Here is a 23,676-nt window from a genome sequence, read left to right as displayed (position 1 = left end):
AAATAATTAATCTGTGTTTTCTGTTATGAATTCTTTTCAGAGGTATTTTTAGTGCAGCAATTAAGTTATCATTGCTCACGCCCCATCTGGATCCAATTTGTATAATACTAATTTCACTAAACAGTAGGTTGGCCAAGTTTATTGCTCATCTTTCTTCTGCATTCAGTTGTTTTTGCTACTTTGGCACTTTCTGCTTGTGCCTTCTACTAACGCTTGCTGTGCCTAGATTAAGCCACCTTATATTTCAATCAACTGTGCATGTACTCTATATATTTTTTTAAATTTAGATCTCAAAAACATTGAAAACAGTGTACAGTCTCAATAGAAATTCACTTCCCCAGCTGTAACACATTGCATCAATATATAAAGTGGACAGTGTTTTTCAGCTGTAAATGATAAGACATTATTCCTCACAGATTACAGCCTCACTGAAACAAGTTCATTCACCTGAGGAAGCAGCAGTGCTCCGAAAGCTAGTGATTTGAAACAAACCTGTTGGACTTTAACCTGGTGTTGTAAGACTTCTTACTCTGCTCACCCCAGTCCAACGCCGGCATCTCCACATCATCACTGAAACAAGGTTCTCTATGAGCAGCGGAACCTAAGATATAGGAGCTGAAGTAGGCATAGAAATGGCAATGCTCTGCCATTCACTAGGAACGTACCTGATCTTCTATCTCAGCTCTCCTTTCTTGCTTGCTCCCTTGTCTTCTTGGTGTACAAAAATCTCTCAATCTCAGACTTAAATATACTCAGTGGCTGGGTAGAGAATTCCAAAGTCACACAACCCTGAAATTAAACAATTTTTACAGTGCAATTGGTGAAGTGTGACAAATGAAGGAAACTCAACAATGAACAAAACATATCTGAGGACACAGTCTAAACATCAGCCCTTGACTTATCCATTCCTGAGCTAGTCGTAGACTTAAGAAGTATATAGGGTGTTATTAAAACTCTTAGTTGATGTACAAGTTCATCAGAAGACTTTGGTGATAGAACCATGTAACATAAGCCAAGGTGAGAGGGCGTGCTTTCGATAATGTGCCTGTAAGTGGGTCACTTGACCCATTGAGTACACTGAAATGCCACCAACATGATGTGACAGCTTTACTGTGCTGGATTTGAACTTCCCTTTTCTTCCCAGAGAGAATATTTTGTTTGGCATGCGACACACTGCTTGGGGCGGGTTATAGGCTGCCAGCCTTTTTTTTCCTTGTCAATTCAGCATTTTCTTCAAAATCAGCTCAGCCTATTTGTTGCATCATACACTGGATAATCAATGTCGAACCAACACTGGATAATCAATTTTGAAGTTCACCTTTAATTAAAGCCTCATGAAACTTACTGGAACAGTTACGTCTCTCTAGCTCCCGCACAGATTGCTGTACCAGAATATACTGCACGCAACTGCTGACTTAGTTCTTAGACATATAAACTTGCATCATCAACTCTTTCCTGACGAGAGACCATTTCAAATCCCCCAGATTTATCATCTGTCTGTTCATAGTTACCCCTGCCCCTGGCAGAGACTTACCAGTCTTATAACTTACTCACTCCCACCACTGAGGTACCCAACATCATTCATGTCCTCTCCCCAACCCCTCTTCCCTTTCTCCTCCTCTTATTCCCCTTACCTCCTCATCTATTCTCTCTACTCCCTTTTCTGCCACTTGTCCCCGTTCGCACCGTGTCTTTCCTCTCCTTGAGAGCCTGCTCTGTCTCTCGCTTGCTCTTCTTCCTCTCTCTCTTTTTCTCCCTCCCTTTGCCTGGCACCGCTCCCTTTTTCCACACCCCTCCTTAACTTCTCTTCCTCACCTCCCTCTATCTGCTTTCTGCATTCCCTCCCACCTCATTCCCCCTCCCATCTGTCTCTTTTCTCTCCATTTTCCTGTCTTGTCACGTTGCCCTCTAACCCTGCTTGACCCGAGCAATGCACTTGACCCTGACCCATCCCGGGCAATGCCAAGAGAAATTGACTTGACATTTTCCTCAGCAATTTAATAAAACTCTCTTGAACCATGCATCACAATCAAAACAACTCCTGTTTGAGTCAGTAAAGGGCAGCACTCTTCCTGTGTAAATAAAAGAAAAAAATCCCACCAATGTACATTCTGAAATACTAATCTTCTTTGAGAAACATTTGAAAATCTCTGATTGTTTGTAATGCCCAAATTAACATTCTTATTGACTGGGGAGGGATTTATTCATATTATTGACGATCAACCGCCCTTGTACTTTTGAGTCCTTGTAGCAGAGGTTCAATCCTGTCCTGAGAACAGACTAAATGATAACTTATCACGACCAACCTTGTGGCTGGCATGGAAGCCTAGCCAATTTCTAAGCAAACAAATCAAGATTTGTTGCAGTTATGGGACTAAAATCAATATGTATGTAAAGAGCAGTGAATCACTGCAAGCCCTCTTTTATAGCTCTCAGCCCAGCTGCTGTGTGTGCTCCTATTTCTGGAGTCTAATGTAATGCCTTTGGTCAGTAGTGAATCTGAGTTGAAGGTGGATTCCTCTGCCGCTGCTGCTAGGAGCAGGAAACCAAGCGGGGAAATGTAATTGCATGGGAGCCCAAAATCAGATTTCCAACGGCAGAGTGAAAGTCTGGAATGAACATAGAACATAGAACATCCAGTGCAGAAGGAGGCTATTCGGCCATTGAGTCTGCACCAACCCACTTAAGCCCTCTCTTCCACCCTATCCCCGCAACCCAATAACCCCTCCTATCCTTTTTGGACACTAAGGGCAATTTATCATGGCAAATCCACCTAACCTGCACGTCTTTGGACTGTGGGACGAAACCGGAGCACCCGGAGGAAACCCACGCAGACACGGGGAGAACGTGCAGACTCCGCACAGACAGCAACCCAACAGGGAATTGAACCTGGGACCCTGGCGCTGTGAAGCTACAGTGCTATCCACTTGTGCTACCGTGCTGCCCCTGATGTTTTTCATAACTTTAAAGGCGAGCTGAGCTTCCGGGCGGCAGGTGTGGAGAAGCTATCTTCCATGCATTTCCGTGTCATACATGCTCACTGGAAGGCCAGCTCTCCAGAATTAAGTTCCCCTTCCCAATTAAGGTACCCGTGAGTGAGCAATATGTGTCTTCAGATTTACAACTGCAAGTAGGTGGCAAGCACCAGGCGTGGTAGTCACCTTCTTGTTTTTTGGAGTTAATGACAGCTCCTTGAGGAGCATTCATCCATGCTGGGCCATGGTTGAGATAGGATGGCAGTTGCCTACATTGCATTGTGCACAGAGGCTGGCCTTGGGAGAGAGGTCGGATGGTAACTGGGCACGGGTCAAGGAGGTTGGCCAATGGTGGAAGTCTCTGTGGGGGAAGGTGGAGGTCTGTATGTGGAAGGGAGGTAGGCTGTCTGGGGAAGGGTCACTGAGAAAGGATGGAAGTGTCACCGGGGAACAGAGGGAGGGATGGAAGGAGAAAGGCGGCGTTAGCTCCCCAGTGCAAAGGATGAGTGGGAAGAGGGGGAATGACAACAATGTGCCAGTTTAGAATCTCAAGCACCCTGGGTAGATGGTCATGGCTGATAACAGGGTGGGTGGTACATCTATCACATGCAAGAAGTATGTCCAGCTTCAGCTACTGTTAGATCGCTTGACGGCTCTGGAGCTGCGGATGGACTCACTTTGGAGCATCCGCGATGCTGAGGATGTCGTGGATAGCACGTTTAGCGAGTTGGTCACACCACAGGTGAAAATTACTGAGGGAGATAGAAAATGGGTGACCAAAAGACAGAGCAAAAGTAGGAAGGCAGTGCCTTCCCCTGTGGCCATCTCCTGAAAAACATGGCACCATGGCTGGCTCTGCTGCGCCGGAGGACAGGAAGAAGAATGGCAGGGATATAATGATAGGGGATTCAAACGTAAGGGGAATAGACAGGCGGTTCTGTGGACGCAATCAAGACTCCAGGATGGTATGTTGCCTCCCTGGTGCAAGGGTCACGGATGTCTCGGAGTGACTGCAGGACATTCTGGGGGGTGGGGAGGGTGAACAACTAGCGGTCGTGGTGCACATAGGCACCAACGATATAGGTAAAAAAACGGGATGAGGTCCTACAAGCTGAATTCAGGGAGTTAGGAGTTAAACTAAAAGTAGGACCTCAAAGGTAGTAATCTCAGGATTGCTACCAATGCCACGAACTAGTCAGAGTAGGAATGTCAGGATAGATAGGATGAATGCGTGGCTTGAGAGATGGTGCAAGAGGGGGGGGGGATTAAAATTCCTGAGGCATTGGAACCGGTTCTGCGGGAGGTGAGATCAGTACAAACCGGACGGTCTTCACCTGGGCAGGACTGGAACCGATGTTTGCTAGTGCTATTGGGGAGGGTTTAAACTAATGTGGTAGGGGGGTGGGAACCAATGCAGGATGTCAGAGGGAAGTAAAACGGGCCAGAAACAAAAAGCGGTAAGGAGGAAAGTGTGAAGCAGAGAAGCCACAGTCAAAAATCAAAAAGGGCCACAGTACAGGGTTACAGTGACTGAGGAGAGTGTGAAAGGGAGGTGGTCAATGCAGAAATGAGGGTGTTGTACCTAAATGCGCGCAGTATATGGAACAAGATAAATTAGTTTGTTGCGCACATTGAAATTGGCCGATACTTAGTTGTGGGCGTCACAGAGACATGGCTGCAAGGGATCAGGGCTGAGATCTAAATATCCCAGGATATGTATCCTATCGAAAGGACAGGCCGATGGGCAAAGGGGGCGGGGTTGCATTGTTAGTAAGGAATGAAGTTAAATCTATAGCAAGGAGCAATATAGGATCAGAAGGCATACCCACAGAAGGCATACCCACAGAATCTCTGTGGGTAGAGTTGAGGAATCGCAAAGGTAAAAAGACCCTGATGGGGGTTATGTACAGGCCTCCTAGCAGTAGTCAGGATGTGGGGCAGAAAATAACTCAGGAGATAGGAAAGGCATGCAAAAAAGGAAATATTACAATAATCATGGGGAACTTCAATATGCAGGTGGACTGAGAAAATCAGGTTGGTATTGGATTCCAAGAAATTGAATTTGTGGAATGTGGAGCAGCTTGAGACAGAGCCTACCAGGGAACAGGCAATTTTGGATTTGGTGATGTGTAATGAGGCAGACTTGATTAGGGAACTTAAGGTGCAGGAACCCTTAAGGAGCAGTGACCACAATGATAGCATTTACCCTGCAGTTTGAGAGGGCGAAGCTGCAATCAGATGTAACAGTATTACAATTAAATAAGGGTAACTACAAAGACTTGAGGGAGGAGTTGGCCAGAGTTGATTGGAAAAGGAGCCGAGCAGGGAAGACAGTGGAACAGCAATGGCAGGAGTTTTAGGGGATTAGTAGGGAGACACAACAGAAATTCATCCCAAGGAGGAGGAAACATGCTGAGGAGAGGACAAGGCATCCATGGCTGACAAGGGATGTCAAGGACAACATAAAGGCTAAAGAAAAAGCATATCAAGTGGCGAAGATTAGTGGGAAACCAGAGGATTGGGAAGCGTTGAAAAGCGAGCAGAGGACAACTAAAAAAGCAATAAGTGGGGAGAAGATGAATTACGAGTGCAAGCTAGCTAGTAATATAAAGGAAGATAGGAAGAGACTTTTTTCAATATACAAAAGGTGAGAGAGAGGCAAAAATAGACATTGGAGCACTGGAAAATGTGCCTGGAGAAGTAATAATAGGAAACAAAGAAATGGCAGATTAAATGAATAGTTACTTTGCATCAGTTTTCACGGTGGAAGACACCAGTGGGATGTCAGAGCTCCAGGAGAACCAGGGGGCAGAGGTGAATGCAGTGACCATTACTAAGGAGAAGGTTCTGGGGAAACTGAAAGATCTGAAGGTGGATAAGTCACCTGGACAAGATGGATCCTAAAAGAGATAGCTGAGGAAATTGTGGAGGCATTAGTGATGATCTTTTGGGAATCACTGGAGGCAAGGAGGATCCCAAAGGACTGGCAAGTGGCTCATGTAAAACCACTGTTTAAGAAGGGAGGGAGGCAAAAGATGGGAAATTATAGGCCAGTTAGCCTGACTTCAGTCATTGGTAAGATTTTAGAGTCTGTTGTTAAAGATGAGATCACAAAGTACTTGGAAGTGCATGGTAAAATAGGACTGAGTCAGCACGGCTTTGTCAAAGGGAGGTAACAAGGAAGTTATACAAAGGAGAACCAGTGGACGTGATTTATTTAGATTTCCAGAAGGCCTTTGACAAGGTGCCGCATAGGAGACGGTTAAATAAGTTAAAAATAGTTAAATAAGTATTAAGGTTAAGATCCTGGCATGGATAGAGGATTGGCTGACTGGCTGAAGGCAGAGAGTGGGCATAAAGGGATCTTTTTCAGGATCGCAGCCGGTGACTAGTGGTGTGCCTCAGGGGTCTGTGCTGAGACCACGGATGGGATTCTCTGACCCCCTCGCCGGGCCGGAGGATCGCCGGGGGGCAGCGTGAATCCCGCCCCGCCGCCGGCTGCCAGATTCTCCGGCACTCAATCAACGCAGGGGCGGGAATCGCTCCACGCAGGTCAGGGGCCATTGGCAGCGACCCCCCCTGGCGACCCCCCCTGCCGAGTGGCCACCCGTTTCCGGCGGGTCCCGCGGAGTAAAATACACCAGGTGCATACCGGCGGGACCTAGCTCTACGGGCGGCCTACAGAGTCCTTGGGGGGGGGCACCGGGGGTTCCAGGGTTGGGGGGGGGGGGGCCATGGTGGCCTGGCCTGCGATCGGGTCCCACTGATCCGCAGGCAGGCCTGTGCCGTGAGGTTACTCTTTCCCTCCGCGCCGGCCGGGTGTAACGGTCCGCCATGGCCGGCGCGGGAGAAGAAACCACCCTGCGCATGCGCTGGGATGACGCCAGCACACGCTGGTGCTCCGTGCATGCGTCAACTAGCGACGGCCGGCGGAGGCCCTTCGGAGCCGGCTGGCGCGGCGCCAACCCTGCCACCGCGGCCTAGCCCTGAAGGTGTGGAGGATTCCGCACCTTCCGGGCGGTGTCAACTCCGGAGTGGTTGATTGCCACTCCTCGGCGCCTGTACAGCCCAACCCGCCGGGTAGGGGAGAATCCCGCCCCACAACTTTTCACATATACATTAATGATCTGGAAGAAGGTACTAAAGGCACTGTTGCTAATTCTGCAGATGATACAAAGATCTGTAGAAGGACAGGTAGTACTGAGGAAGCAAGGGGCTGCAGAAGGATTTGGACAAGCTAGGAGAGTGGGCAATGAAGTGGCATACGGAATACAAAGTGGAAAAGTGTGAGGCTATGCACTTTGGAAGGAGGAATTTAGGCATAGACTATTTTCTAAATGGGGAAATGCTTCGGAAATCAGAAGCACAAAGGGACTTGGGAGTCCTTGTTCACGATTCTCTTAAGGTTAATGTGCAGATTCAGTTGGCAGTTAAGAAGGCAAATGCAATGTTAGCATTCATGTCAAGAGGGCTAGAATACAAAACCAGGGGTGTGCTTCTGAGGCTGTATAAGGCTCTGGTCAGACCCCATTTAGAGTATTTTGAGCAGTATTGGGCCCCGTATGTAAGGAAGGATGTGCTGGCCTTGGAAAAGATCCAGAGGAGGTTCACAAGAATGGTCCCTGGAATGAAGAGCTTGTCGTATGAGGAACATTTGAAGACTCTGGGTCTGTATTCGTTGGAGTTTAGAAGGATGAGAGGGGATCTTATTGAACCTTACAAGATACTGCGAGGCCTGGATAGAGTGGATGTGGAGAGGATGTTTCCACTTTTGTCGGAATATCTAGAACCAAAGGACATCATTTCAGACTAAAGGGACAATCCTTTAAAACAGAGATGAGGAGGAATTTCTTCAGCCAGAGGGTGATGAATCTGTGGAACTCTTTTCCACAGAAGGCTGTGGAGGTCAAATCACCGAGTGTCTTTAAGACAGAGATAGATAGGTTCATGATTAATAAGGGGATCAGGGGTTATGGGGAGAAGGCAGGAGAATGGGGATGAGAAAATATAAGCCATGATGAATGGCGGAGCAGGCTCGATGCCGAGTGGCCTAATTCTATGTCTTGTGGTCTTATGATGGTAAGGCAAGGGTCTCTGAAATCTATCTCGAGGGTGATGGAAGGAAACTGCATAGTCCTTTGAGGTGGCTGCAAGGACATAACTTTCATTGCCCTGGTCAATGCTGGTGTCTCCATACACATGAAACCAGAGGAGAACTCATCTGTGGTTCTCCGGGATTGGCTTCACCATGGCGGGGTGAAGGGAGAGCGATTGCCACGAGAGAGTTCTTCCCATTGGCCGAGATACTTAGAGCCAGAAGGACAGCTTCAATGAATTCAATGAGATGGATCCCTGCAATTTGTTCACAGATCACCTCAGGCATACATGATGCTGGCTCCATGCAACTGGCAATGCTCATCTGAGGAGGAAACCAGTGGAACCAGGAGCACCAGCAGCCAGAACCACAAGAGGCAGCAGTGGCACATGCTGAAGAAGCACAGGATGCTGGAAATGAGCAGCCAGTGGGATGCCAATCATTGGTCTGAAATCAGACAGATCAGATATAGGAGCAGAATGAGGGCATTTGCCCCATCAAGCCGCTCCGTCATTCGATCATGGCTGATCTCTTCCTGGCCTTAACCTCACTGTCCTGCCCAACGTCCTGCCCATTCTCCATCATCCTTCAACCCATTACCAATTAAAATCTGGCTCATGCCTCCTTAAATTTAATTAAGTAGTTTCTCCTCATCTCTGTTTTAAATTAGCTACATCTTATCCTAGGACTGTGACCTCTTGTTCTGGAATGCCCCATTAGAACAAGCATCCACTCCACTTCTACTTCATCCATACCTTTTATCATCTTGTGTACCTCAATTTGATCTCCCCTCATTCTTCTAAACTCTAGAGAGTATCTGCCTAAACTGCTCAATCTCTCTTCATACGACAAATTCCTCATCTCTGGAAAGAAACTAGTGAATCTCCTCTGAACTGCCTCCAACACCACTACATATTTCCTCAAATAAGGGGAGCAAAAGTGCACAATACTCCAGGTGCAGTCTTACCAAACTCTTGTATAGTTGCAACAACACTTCCTTACCTTTCCATTCCATTCCTTTAGCTATAAATGCCAACATTCCATTTTCTTTCCTTATTTTCAATTGTATCTGCATTCTAGTTTCCTGTGATTCATGAACGAGGACCCCCCCCAGATCCCTCTGCACTGGAACACCCCAAAGTCTCTCCCCAGTTCGATAATAAGTTGCCGTTCCATTTTTCCGACCAAAATGCAAGACCTCACACTTATCCACATTAAACACTGTCTGCCACATTTTGGCCCACGCTCCTAACCTATCTATATCCATCTGTGAGGTTCTTATTTCCTCATTGCAACTTATTATCCCACCTATTTTTGTGTCATCTGCAAATTTGGCTATTTCTATCCCTGTATCCAAGTCGTTTATATAGATTGTAAATAGCTGGGGCCCAAGAACCGAACGCTATAGCGCTCCATTAGTTACATCTTGCCATCCAGAAAAACGCCCATTTCTCCCGATTCTCTGTCTTTTGTCCATCAGCCAGTCTTCTATCTTCGATCTCTGGTTGTGCTTAATCACATACACCAGCTGCTCCATGAAGACCTGTGTCCATGAAGACTGAGAGGCAATCCAATGCCAGTGACGGTAAAAGTGACAGCGGCATTAAAATGCTCCACCAGCGATTATTTCCAGGGCTCCACTGGCGACATGTGCGGAATATCCCAGTCTGCCGTGCAAAAATGTACCTGAGAAGTGAGATAGCTTCTTCAGAAGAACAGCTGGTTTTGTTCAAATGAGTACAGACCCCGAAAGCCAGTCAACCAGAGTAGTGGCAATTGCAGGGTTCCCACAAATGCAAGGGGCAACTGGCGGCACACATGTGACACTGAGAGGTCCCTGGGATCAGTATTCATTAACAGAAAGGGTTTTCAATCCACCAATATGCAGCTGGTATGTGATTACAGAAAACAGATCCTTCAGGTATGTGCGTGATACCCAGGGAGATCTCACGTAGCCGGCACCCTGACCAGCTCATAATGCCACCCCACCTAACTGCAGGGATGGTTTGCTGGTGACAGGGGATACCCACAGAGAGCCCGGCTGATGGCATCAGTGCCAACCCTGCAAAATGCCACCATAGAGAGCTCCAGTACCAGCTGTGCCTCAACAGGTCAACAATAAATCAAACGAAAGGACTGCAAAAAATGAGGTTCTGCTGCGTGGACTTCTTTGGTGGAATGTCCAGATTGGTGGCCTGCACCATCTCACTTAGCAAAGGGGATTGGCTTTGCAGGGGGGAACTGGAGGAGCCAGAGGAAAGGGAAGACAATGCTCTTCATGAGGGAGTGGATGTTGCAGATGCAGCGGCAGAGGCCCATGATAATACACCAGATTCCAGGCTGAGTGAGGCACTGATACATCTCCATGACACTGTGGGTTCTAATCCTCCGCTGGCTGAGAGGCTGGGGTTCCCTGGTGGGCAGGGCTTACCAGCCTTTCCTGCTGATGGGTCTTCCAGTCCCTCCAAAGTCGACACCTGCCATGGGTTTCCCGGCAGTGGAAAGGATGAGCCATGCAAATTGCCATCGTTTTCGGTGGGACCGGAAGATTCCGCCAGTGGCCAATGGGGAGCCACTTCCGCCACGGAAGATCCCACTGCGATGGTGGGGATGGGGGGCTGCAAAATTCTGACAATTTTTCTTTTATGTTTGAATCATAGAATTCCTACAATGCAGCGGGAGGCCATTCAGCCCATCAAGTCTGCACCAACCCTCTGAAGAGCCATTCTACCTAGGCCCACTCCGCCACAAATCCACCACTGCAGATGGAGAAATTTGAGTTCAATAAAAATCTGGAATTAAAAGGCTATTGTTGACCATGAAACCACTGTCGATTCTCGTAAAAACCCATCAGGTCCACTAATGTCCTTTAGGGAAAGAAATCTTCCATCCTTACCTGCTCTGACCAACATGTGACTCCAGAACCCACACCCACAGCAATGTGGTTGACTCTTAACTGCCCCCTCAAGGGAAAGTAGGGATGGGTAATAAATGCTGGCTCAGCCAGCGACGCCCATGTCCCATCAACGAATAAAAAAAAGTATATGCAAGTTACTATTCAGACAACAGCCTCAGAGGAATGCCAATCGGGTGAACACTACCTGATGGGTTGCCAGATGTTGCCAACTTTTACCAATGATTCCCACAGTTCAATCCTACATGTACACTCAGAGATGCCACCATTGATGATAGTAAGAAGTCTTACAACACCAGGTTAAAGTCCAACAGGTTTGTTCAAACACGAGCTTTCGGAGCACGGCTCCTTCTTCAGGTCTGAAGAACCTGAAGAAGGAGCCGTGCTCCGAAAGCTCGTGTTTGAAACAAACCTGTTGGACTTTAACCTGGTGTTGTAAGACTTCTTACTGTGCTCACCCCAGTCCAACGCCGGCATCTCCACATCATGGCTACCATTGATGATGTGGCACAATGGTGCGTTGACCCATATCATCAATACCGATTGGGAACATAGTACAAACACCCTTACATACACATGACCATTGCAGCAACTAGCTGAATAATGAGAATACAACTTACATGAATAAAGTGCATGAATTAAACTTATATTTACAAATGTGTTCCAAATATACAGTGGGTAAACACCTGAGCCACCTTATACGCCTTTACAATTCCTCAATCTTTATTTGCCTACTACTACACCTAGGTGCAGCGCCAATATCCACAGCTGAGGTTGAAACAGCCTGCGGACTGCTCTGCCCTGCTGCCGAGGATTACCTTGGTGGGCATGCTCTGGTGGCCCAAGGCCTAGAGGGCACCGGACTGTTGAGGGCCTCTTGCACGTGTGCAGATGCACCGTCCTCGGATTGACCTGCTTCTAGGTGATGGAGTCACTGACAGTGGAGGGGTGGGGAGAGGAATTAGAGCTTCCAAGGATGAAGCCACAGGAGGGTGGCTGGTACTCTTCCTCTTGGTCGGTACAAGATGGCACCTTTCTTTACCTCTTGAGGAGGAGGGGCCACTGGAGGGAAGTCAGGTGCTCCATCCCCCTCTCACCTAGCCATGCTGCACTGCGCCATGCCTGGTGTGATGGATATCTGCCCCCACTTGTCTGCCGGACCAGACTCACCATGGTGGTTGCCATTCTCACTACGGAGCAAGGCCAAGCATTCACATGCCAGAGCCTTGACAGCGCCCTATAACATGGACAGGCTCCTCCAACCTTTGCGTATGGTCTCTGGCATCTCTGCCTGATGTTCCCACAGCCTGTCTCAACATTTCCATCAGGTCCTCTCATGTCCAATAAAGAACTAGGTCATCTGCACAGTGTTCAGCATGGACCGGGTCTTACAGCAGTCCTTTGAGGCAGTCACATCGTCCATCAGCTACGGGCACATGTCTGCGATGTGCTCAGCAGATTGTGACCCCCAAGCCCAATCTAGAATGTGAACCCCATCAATGTGAATGTTCCTGTGCTGGTGGAGGGCACAGGGGAATGGCGTGATGGTGCTTCCACTGAGGATTCAGTGTCATCATCCTCGGAAGTAGAGCTGGGAGAAGGCTGTCTCATTCTTTTAGATTTTGACATCCTGTGAGAACCTGCAGTGGAGACAAAAAGAATTAGCTGATGTTATACACAATCTCTTTTCTCAGCAATCTTCCAGGGCATTTGGGACAACAGATTGGAGACATCCTCACTGGACGGCTGTGACACTTTGATCTCTTCTCTCCATCCATTCAGCTCTTCCTGCCCCCCCCCCCCCCCCCCCCCCCCCCCGGGCAAATTCAGCAGCTTTTTACTCAAAAAGGATCAGGATTCTAATACCACAGGCACCTCTTCCAGCCTTTGATTACAACCGGTGATCACAGAATCACAGAAAATACAGTGTAGAAGATGCCCTTCGGCCCATCAAGTCTGCACCGGTGCATGAAAGAAACCTGAACTGCCTACCTAATCCCATTTGCCAGTCCTTAAATGTTATGACATGCCAAGTGCTCATCCAGTTACTTTTTAAAGGATTTAAGGCAACCCACCTCTACCACCCTCCCAGGCAGTGCGTTCCAGACCATCACCACCCTTTTTTCAGCAACCCCCCCCCCCAGCAACGACTGATGCTTCTGGCTTGCAAGGAATGCATGCCTGCCTGGGTGTCTTTTAAATATGGCGCCTGGACCTTCGATCCCCTGAGGTAATCATGTGGAGGCTGACTTCCTGCCCACCTCTGCCGCTGATTTGCCACGATCCTTAAACACGCAAAGCTAATTAGTTGGCTGCAGCGTAATCCCACATGAAAATCTCACTCCTTTTCTGTCCTGCCACCCACAACCTTGCTATTACCTGTGACGATATGCAGAAGCTATCACGTATATAATGTTGTGTATCAGCTCCATTGAAAGACTTATTGAAGGATGAGCTAGAAAGGATGACGGCTTCAGGCATTGTCAAACGCATAGAAGAACCTACGGATTGGATAAAATCTATGGTCTGCGTTTGGAAGAGAAATAACAAACTAAGAATCTGTATGGACCCCAAAGATTGATTTTGATCTAATCTACACGCCAGGCAAGCATCTTGTCTTAGCTGATGCACTATCTCGAGCCACAGGCATGGAAGAGATACGCCAAATAGAACATAGAACAGTACAGCACAGAACAGGCCCTTTGGCCCTCGATGTTGTGCCGAGCAATGATCACCCTACTTTAAAACCCACGTAACTTGTATACCCGCAACCCAACAATCCCCCCATTAACCTTACACTACGGGCAATTTAGCATGGCCAATCCACCTAACCCGCACATCTTTGGACGTGGGAGGAAACCGGAGCACCCGGAGGAAACCCACGCACACATGGGGAGGACGTGCAGACTCCACACAGACAGTGACCCAGCCGGGAATCGAACCTGGGACCCTGGAGCTGTGAAGCATTGATGCTAACCACCATGCTACCGTGAGGCCCCAAGAGGTAGAATTGAGGTAGAATCCTCAAATGGATGAGGATGTTTCAGTTAAGGTGAATCTTGGCACTGAGTCCCTTCCAGTTTCTGATGAAAAATCAAGACTAATAAAGGAAGAAATGGCCAAAGATATTGGGCGGGATTCCCCGTTGCCCGACACCGATGGGCGGGATTCTCCGCAAATGCGGCGAGTCGTAAAGGCTGCCGTGAAACTGGCCGTGTTTCACGGCAGCCTCCGCGCCCCCTCCCGGGACCCGATTCTCCCCCCCGGGCGGGGCTAGCAGCGGGGCCCCGTGAGCACGGCATCGCGGCCTTAGTGACCATCGCTAAGTCCGCGCGCCAAGCATCATGCCGGCTGACGCGCACGATGACGTCAGCCGCGCATGCGCGGATTGGACGGCTCCAACTCACGCATGCGCGGGGCCATCATCTCCCTCGGCCGCCCCGCGGACTAATCCTACGGGGCGGCGGAGGGAGAAAGAGTGCGTCCGTTACGGACGCATTGCCCGCGATTGGTGCCCACCGATCGCGGGCCCATGCCCCCTTGGCACGCCCGTGGTACTGCCGTGCCAATCGGGGCCCTGGAAGCGCAGAACGGGCATGTTGCGGCCGTTTTTACAACGACAGCAAGCAGGTGTGTTTGCTGCCGTAAAAACGGCCGTAAGGCCTGGGAACTCGGCCTATCGGCCTGGGGAGAATCGCTGTTCCCCGTAAAAAACGGCGAGCAGCGATTCGTGTCGTGGGGCGGCCGTGGGGGGGGCGGGGGAGAATAGCGGGAGGGCGTGAAAAATGTCAGGGACGCCCTCCTGTTATTCTCCGACCCGTCGTGGGCAGCGGAGAATCGCGCCCGATATCTGCGATCAGCCGGGGAATGGGCACCAATGACCAAATCAGGGCCAGCGCCGGTTTGACGCCGTTCAGTCATGCCCCGCCCCCACAGAAGTGGCATAATCGCATCGCGCGCCCCATGCCATGTAACGATGTTGGCACGTCATCGTAAGATTCTCCGATGCTCTCAGCGGTCATGAACCCGGCGTAGCGACTGCGGAATGTGTCCAACGCCACCACACCCGGCTGGGATCTGTGCTTCCGCGAGGGCTGGGGGGACTGGTGGGGGGTGGCCAGGGGGTGGCCTGTGGGGTCGCGGATGGTGGGCCGGGTTCACGCTCGTCTGGAGCCATGTTGTATGGCGCGACCACTGCAGGTCATCGACTTGCTCATGCGTGGCTAGGGACCCGGTTATTCTCTGTCCATTTTTGGCATGGGAGGTGGGAGTTTCATCCACCGTCACTGCTAGCGCATCATTGGTCCCGGAATCGGTGAGGATTCGGCGCTGATTGTGGCATTGTAATGCGACCGCAAATTCTCCATTTGAGTCGCCACTTAGCCGCTGAAATGGAAAATCCAGCCCATCGTCTTATAAAAGGTGCTAAAATATCTCCACAAGGGATGGCGTAAAGGTTCCTGCTCCAGCTTTTATAGTGTAAGGGCAGAATTGAGTGATGCCAATGGGTTTTTGCTTCAGCAACAAATGATTGTAATTTCACAATCGTTGAGGTCGATGATTCTTCAAAAACATCATGCAGGGCACTTGGGAATAGAAAAGTGCAAGAGAAGGGCCAAAGATATAGTTTATTGGCCAGGCATCAACCACAATATTCAAGTAATGGTCGATTACTGCGAAACCTGTCAAAAATTTCAATGCAAACAGAGAAAAGAATTGATGCAGATGGGCGAGATCATCACAAGTGCGTGGCAGAAAGTGGGCATGGATATCTTTTATCTGGAAGGAAAAGAATACCATTTAGTCATTGACTACTTTTCCAATTATCCAGAAGTTGCACAGCTAGCGAACATCACTGTTAGATGTGTAATAAAGCATGCTTAAGACATTTTTGTGCGTCATGCGATACCTAACCTAGTCATAAGTGACACGGGCCCCAACGCAGTGATGGTGCGGAAGTGGGTAATGGACGGGGAAGGAGCAGCATGGAAGAGGATGGAGATGGCGTCCTGTGTGGACACAAGCCTGGAGGCGCTGGTAATGGCGCCGTTGCCGCTCCCTCCAACGAGGTATACCACGAGCCCGGTGGTGGCGGCTACCCTTAAAATTTGGGGTTAATGGAGACGGCACAGGGGGGAGGTGGGGGGCTCGATGGAGTCCCCGATACGGGGGAACCACCGGTTTGTTCCAGGGAGCATCGATGGCGGGTTTCTTGGCTGGCACAGGGTAGGTATTAGGAGGTTGAGGGACCTGTTTGTAGATGGGAGGTTTGCGAGCCTGGGTGAGTTAGAGGGGAAGTTTGGGCTCCCCCCGGGGAACATGTTTAGGTACATGCAGGTTAGGGTGTTTGCCAGGCGGCAGTTGGAGGGATTCCCTCTGCTGCCCCCACGTGGGGTACAGGACAGGGTGCTCTCGGGGGTGTGGGTTGGAGGAGGGGGGATTTTGGACGTGTACCACGTAATGCAGGAGGTAGATGAGGCCTCAGTGGAGGAGCTGAAGGGTAAATGGGATGAGGAGCTGGGTGAGGAGATTGAGGAGGGGACGTGGGCGGATGCCCTGGAAAGAGTGAATTCCTCCTCTTCTTGTGCAAGTCTTAGCCTCATACAGTTCAAGGTGCTACATAGGGCTCACATGACCGGGACGAGGATAAGTAGGTTTTTCGGGGGCGAAGACAGTTGCTCGGGAGCCCAGCAAACCATGCCCATATGTTCTGGGCATGCCCAGCGCTGGGGGAATTCTGGCAGGGGGTGGCGAGGACGGTGTCGAGGGTGGTAGGATCCAGGGTCAAGCCAGGCTGGGGACTCGCAATTTTTGGGGTTGCAGTGGAGCCGGGAGTGCAGGAGGCGAAAAAGGCCGGTGTTCTGGACTTTGCGTCCCTAGTAGCCCGGCGGAGGATCTTGCTTCAATGGAAGGATGCGAGGCCCCCAAGCGTGGAGGCCTGGATCAATGATATGGCGGGGTTCATCAAATTGGAGAAGGTGAAATTTGACCTGAGGGGATCAGTACAGGGGTTCTTTAGGCGGTGGCAACCTTTCCTTGACTTCCTGGCAGAACGGTAGGAAAATAGGCCGGCAGCAGCAGCAACCCGGGGGGGGGGGGGGGGGGGGGGGGTTGTTTCGGGGGAGGGGAGAAATGTGTACATGTGTTTATTGAATATGCCGGGTGCTTATCTATTTCTTCTTTTTGTAGTTACTGGGGGGGGGGGGGGGGGTTTGGTTTTGGGGGTTATTGTGTTTTTCTTTTTTTTGTTGTCAATACTGTTTTCTTGTTGATATTTTTTGTTTTTGATATTTTGTGAAAATCTCAATAAAAATTATTTTAAAAAATAAAATAAAAAATAAGGGACATTGGCCCATGTTTCAACAGTTATGAGTGGACGGAGCTCGCACGTGAGTACAATTTCAAAGACGTAACTTTGAGTCCTCTGTATCCTCAGTCTAACGGAAAGGCGGGGAAGGATGTTCATACAGTGAAACAGTTGCTAAGAAAAACCATGGATAGCCGAGACAACATTTATCTCCCGCTACTGAGTTAGTTATCGGGCAGCGTCCTTAATCAATGGGCTTTCACCAGCTCAGTTACTGATGCTTCTGGCTTGCCTGTCTGGTGTCTTTTAAATATGGCGCCTGGACCTTCAATCCTCTGAGGTAATCACGGGGAGGCTGCCTTAGGACAACCTTGCCCTGTATTCCAAAAGAAGCTGTTAATCGAAGTTTAGAGAGGAAACATATTTGCAAAAAGGGAGGCAGAAGAGATACTATGACAAGTCCACGAGAAGGCTCCAACCATTGCAAAAAGATGACAGTCAGGTTGGAAGATCCAGATGGGAACGGATGGTTAATGTATGCTACGGCATTGTTCTTCAAACTTTTTTTCCGGGGATCCATTTTTATCAACCAACCAACCTTCGCGACCCACACCAGCCGACCTGCGCGACCCACCATTTTCTCTTACCTTGGTTGCTGCTGACAAAATGGAGTAATTGGTTTTGGGTCCCTTTTTGTCCTCGTACACGCTCCTCCAATGGAACCTGTTGGATGAAGGTGAAGCCTTCTGGTGTTGGAAAGTATGGAGTCTCCATCTGTCCAAAGTTCTGAATTTTTTTCCTGTAAAATTTTATCAAATAACCCCCCCCCCCCCCCGAACTTGTAAAAAAAATAAAAAATAAAATGTATAAAATAAATTTTTTTAAATGAATAAACCCCCCCCCCCCCGAACTTGAAAAAAAAATTAAATGAAATGAAAAAAAAATGTAATGAATAAAATAAATGAATAAATGAATGAAAACCACTACAGAACTTGTAAAACAAAAAGTTGCAACTGTTTAAAAAAATAGCGGCCGCACTGCGCATGCGAGCCAATCATTGTGCGCACATGCGCAATGCGGCACAATTTTTTTTTTTAACATGTTCGCGGCCGATTGTAGCCGGCGTTATGAAAAGCCGGCTGCTGCACGGGGATTTGCGCGATCGGGAGCACTGCGGACAACGGCTTCGTGACCCTCCTGACACCCGCCCGCGACCCACCCGCAGGTCACGCCCCCGACTTTGAAGAACACTGTGCTAAGGTGTTCTTAGCACACCTAACAGGCAGGTCCTCAATCGTATCGAATGACCACTGATTATGGTACAGGCTTAAGGAGAAACAGGAGAGCCTGCTGAAGATTCAGAAACATTTTGTTATGGAACCACAAGAAGAGATTGTGAGCAATCCTAAGACAGTTGAAAAGAAACATTTCAGCATACAGGGTCAGAACAAAGTAACAATGTACAAATTCAAGAAGAACAAGAAGAAACATCAACAACGACAAATGAAAATGAAACTCGGTCACAAGTTCAACCCTGCTCAGAAGGTCAACAAGACAGACTGAAACCTGAGAAAATTTGTGATGGACTGTAAATAGTTAAATGTTCGAAAGAATTATGCATATCATATTGTATTGTAAAACAATGTCATGAATATAAATATTTACATTTCCAAAGGAAAGGGAATGTGATGATATGCATAAGCTATCATATATATAAGGATGTAAACAACATCCGACCAGCAGGTGGCAGTGTAAATCTACCATGTGACTCTGTACCGCGAGGAGTTGGGAGTTAGTCGTGTTAGTGAATAGTCGTATTTGCAATAGCTCTCGGATAATTTATCAGTATTAGTAGTTTGTAATATATTTCTCATAGTTACCTTTACCATGCATTTATTTTATAATAAAACACTTTAACCAGTCAAAAACTAGACGTCTTCTGTGCATCATTCCTATCGGCCAAGAACCAGAATGTAACACTACCGGAAGATTCTGCCAGTGGTCACAATATTCTGGATGCCGAGGGTTAAACAATTTTACTCTATTAAAGGCAGTATTTAAACATGAGTTACTGTTGTTTATAGAATTATAGAATCATCACAACGCAGAACGAGGCAGAATGGAGACCCAACTGCACAATTAAAGATGATGCAGTTAATTAGCTCCTGTTGTTCATTTCACTACAACTAGCCTCCTAAATATGATAACAGGTTTCTGAATCCATGGTTCACAGTGCTGTTGGTTCTCAGAATATGAAGATATTGACCCAGGAATGTCAATTCTCTCCTTTAGCTCTTATACCATAAAAACAGCTACTGTTCCACCAGTGTTCTTGCCAATATTTCTCTCTCAATCAATAGCGCCAAAATAAAAACAGATTAACAAGTCAATCATCTCAGCATAGTTTGTAGAATTTCACTGATACAGAATGATTGCCACGTTTGCCTATGTAACAGCCAGTGCACTTCTAAAGTAATTCAATCCAACAAGTGCCTTGAGACATTTCAATATTTAAAAATGTTGTAACGATGAAAGTGTTATTACTGTTGGTGACAATAGCAGAATAGCAAATGGACACAAGGAAGCATTGGGAATACTCAACAGATCAGTTCTGATGAAAGGTGATCACCCGGAAACTTTAACTCTATTTCTCTCTCCAGATTTCCAGCATCTACAGTATTTTGGTTTGGTAAAGACGGAATGACAATTGTACATTTCAGTTATTGGTTAGGGGTTCTGTAGTTTGCTGTCATAGAATTTCTTCTTGCTTTAAAATGACATCATTTTTTACATTATAATTATTATTTCAGCGATTGCAATTCAAATATCACAAAACCCCTAGATCTTGGCGTGGCAGTCACTGAGCATGAAGCCAGAGAAGCTCATACAGAATTGTCTGCATTACTGGTCCAAGACTTACAGTAGTGAATTCACGCCATTTAGAATGGTTACAAAAAGGTGCCATGTTTTAAATGGGTAAAATCATTCAGTCAAATACGGCCGACAATGAGAGGCAAGTTTCAAACTGTTTTTAAATCTTTCCCGTGGAGAAAGATGGAGCCGGAATTCTCTTCCGACTTCAAAAGTGTCAAGATAGCACCTGACTTCCCACCTTCCACCATGGTTCTGTCTTTCCCTGGAATCACCAGAGAATCTCCATCCTAATATTGTTACAATCCCTGTAGGGAACAAGCAGCCAGCAGAAAGAACCTAAGGACAAGATTTCTCATTTTACGACTTTTACTGTACCAAAAAAACATAGATCAAACAATAATCAACAGGCATCTAATACTTCTACGTTAGGGGTTATGAGAATGATTATCCACCGAAGAAACTCTGTGTTACTGGTCATGGGTTCAGTGGGTCTTTGCGTGGCTGATGAACGCGATCCTAGAGCTGCACCTTCAACCGCACACTTTGCATTTCGGGTCAGCCCTTGGACTCTAGATCATTAGTAAACCTTCCTTCCATCTTAAGGTCAGAAGTGGGGATGTTTGCGGATGATTGCACAATGTTCAGCACCATTTGCGACTCCTCAGATAATGAAGCAGGCTATGTCCAAATTCAGCAAGACCTGGACAATATCCAGGCTTGGACTGACAAGTTACATTTGCGCCACAAAAGTGCCAGGCAATGGCTATCTCCTACAAGAGAGGAACTAACCACTGTCCTTGACATTCAATGGCATTACCATCGCTGAATTCTCCACAATCAACATCCTGGGGGTTCCATTCATTAGAAACTGAACTCGACGAGCCATGTTAATACTGTGGCTACCAAAGGGCAGCACGGTGGCCTAGTGTTTAGCACAGCTGCATCACGGCGCTGAGGTCCCTGGTTCGATCCCGGCTCTGGGTCACTGTCCGTGTGGAGTTTGCACATTCTCCCCGTGTCTGCGTGGGTTTCGCCCCCACAACCCAAAAATGTGCAGAGTAAGTGGATTGGCCACATTACATTGCCCCTTAATTGGAAAAAATAATTGGGCAATCTAAATTTATTTTAAAAAATTAAAATTTAAAAAAATAAAAAAAATACTGTGGCTACCAGGACAGGTCAAAGGCTAGGAATCCTATGGCGAGTAACCCACCTCCTGGATGCTCCCCCACGCCCCCCCCCCCCCCCCCCCCCGCCAAAGCCTATCCATCTGCAAGACACAAGTCGGGAGTGTAATGGAGTGCTCTCCACTTGCTCTCCACTTGCCTGGATGAGTGCAGCTCAACAACACTCAAGCAGCTCGACACTGTCCAGGAAAAAGCAGCCTGTTTCATTGTTCCCACTTCCACAAAACATTCAAACCCTCCAACACCGACGAACAGTGACAGCCATTTACAAGATACATTTACAAGTTACTCACCACGCTGACTTGGAAATATATCGCCGTTTCTTCACTTTCATTGGGGCAACATCCTGGAACTCCCTCTCTAACAGCACAGTGGGTTTACCTACATCTCGAGGACTGCTGCAGTTCAAGAAGTCAACTCACTACCACCTTCTGAAGGGCTAGTAAGATGGGCAAAAAATGCTGGCCTAACCAGCGACACCCACATCCCGTAAATGAATAATTTTTTTAAAATTCCATTCTCAAGCTCCTATTATGGGCCTCCTCTTGCTGCTTCACCCCAAGAAGATTCAAGTTTTTGACCAGCCCACCCCAGGGTTAGATCTGATATTTCCCTCCATCAAGATCAATGGAGAAACCCTACCAAATGTGGACCATATTCCCTACCTGAGGAGCCATCTCTCATCTAAGGCTGATATCAATGCGAGGATTGAACATTGTATCCATCTGTGAGCGCCTCCTTCAGGCGCCTAAGGACAAGAGTCTTTGATGATCATGGCATTCATGCAGACACTAAGATCCTCGTGTACAAGGCAGTCGCCCTCCCAACTCTTCGGTACGGCTCAGAAACTTGGACTACGTACAGACGCCACCTCAAGGCCCCGGAGAGGTGCCATCAACACTGTCTGAGATGGATTCTCCACATCAGCTGTGAGTACTATCACCAGCAACTAATGCACCAAACTAACAAAAGAGGTAAGTTTTGCATTCACTAGCTTGGCCAACAGAAATATATTTTATGAAACCTGTTTGTTGTGTGCCATGTTTCTGGCAGACGTGTGGCATTATTGGAAACGCTCCCAATCTCACTCCCAGCTCTCCAGCAGGTTCACTTCTCTCTACCACACCAGGTTGAAATTTAAAATATCCTTCAGCAATCGTTCCACTCAGCCTGAGTTTTTCCATCAGTAAGGCACACCTTGGCGACTCTGCATTCCTTAAAACCTCAAGATCTCCATCTGTGCTATTCCCTCTCTTTTGAACAGAAAGCAAACACTCACCAGCATCCTGCTTGGTGCACAAAACAGTCCACTTGCTTCTCTGCAGCAGTAGCATCTTTGTCTCCCTTCACTTCTCTAGCAGCAGCTGTCCCTTTGCTGTGATGTACGATAAAAAGGTGTTAAAACCAGCACCCAATGTTTCAATGGGAACTGGATCACATGGGCATGTTTCCAAGTGGTGGTATTTATCTTGAATTCTATGTTTTACTTTGAGTTAAAGGTACTTTGCAAAACATAACCCTCTTGTAAAGTTCAATGTTCATGCCAATATTGATTATTTTCTTTGTGTGGAAGCACAATTAACAGTCGCAGCAGCTCACCGTGAATATGTACATAAAGCCCGAAGTCTAATTCTTGACATCCTTATGCCTCTCAGTTAACGCATGGTCAGGCTGGGCTCAAAAATAAACCCAGGCCAAAATCCATCCCGGGGGTATTCTCCCATTGGAATTGCTGCTGGTGCCTCACCAGCTCCTACAACCCCTGGTATGTTATCTGGCAATGTAAGAACCTTGGGTCCAGGCCTCATGTCAGCGCGCTGTCTTACCCTCAGGCCATCTCTATGCTTTATATTTGTTCCATGCTCTTATCACTCTGCTGAGTTTGTGGGGGCTGCAAAGTGCTTATGTGATGGAAAACTCCAGAAGCAACAATGATAGAAGTATGTTAAGGCTGCAAGGAAAATCTTCAAGAAAAAAACAGCTATCCTAGAGAAATTATCAATTTGTAATGTAAAACATGTGAAATGCTCCAAACATTTACAATGAACGCAACACGTTGAAATACCAATTAAGGTGATTGGCAGTTGAACACCTCACAGCAGTTCAAACTGCTCATTGTCCATCAACTGCTCAGAAACAGGAATGCTTAATTATATTATTTAGGCATATTGACAGCAAACATTCATTATTTTCAGCTCCACTTTTACTTTTCCATTGCTTGGATCACTGTGGCTTTAAATTCCACTCTGTAGTTGGGCTGCACCCAGCTGATAAGTTGCGATTCAAAGGCAACTGGGCCTTTCAGAGAAGCAAGCTAACTCATT

This window comes from Scyliorhinus canicula, chromosome 12 (assembly GCF_902713615.1).
Source record: "Scyliorhinus canicula chromosome 12, sScyCan1.1, whole genome shotgun sequence".
Taxonomy (NCBI): Eukaryota; Metazoa; Chordata; class Chondrichthyes; order Carcharhiniformes; family Scyliorhinidae; genus Scyliorhinus; species Scyliorhinus canicula.
This window is presented reverse-complemented; position numbering follows the sequence as displayed.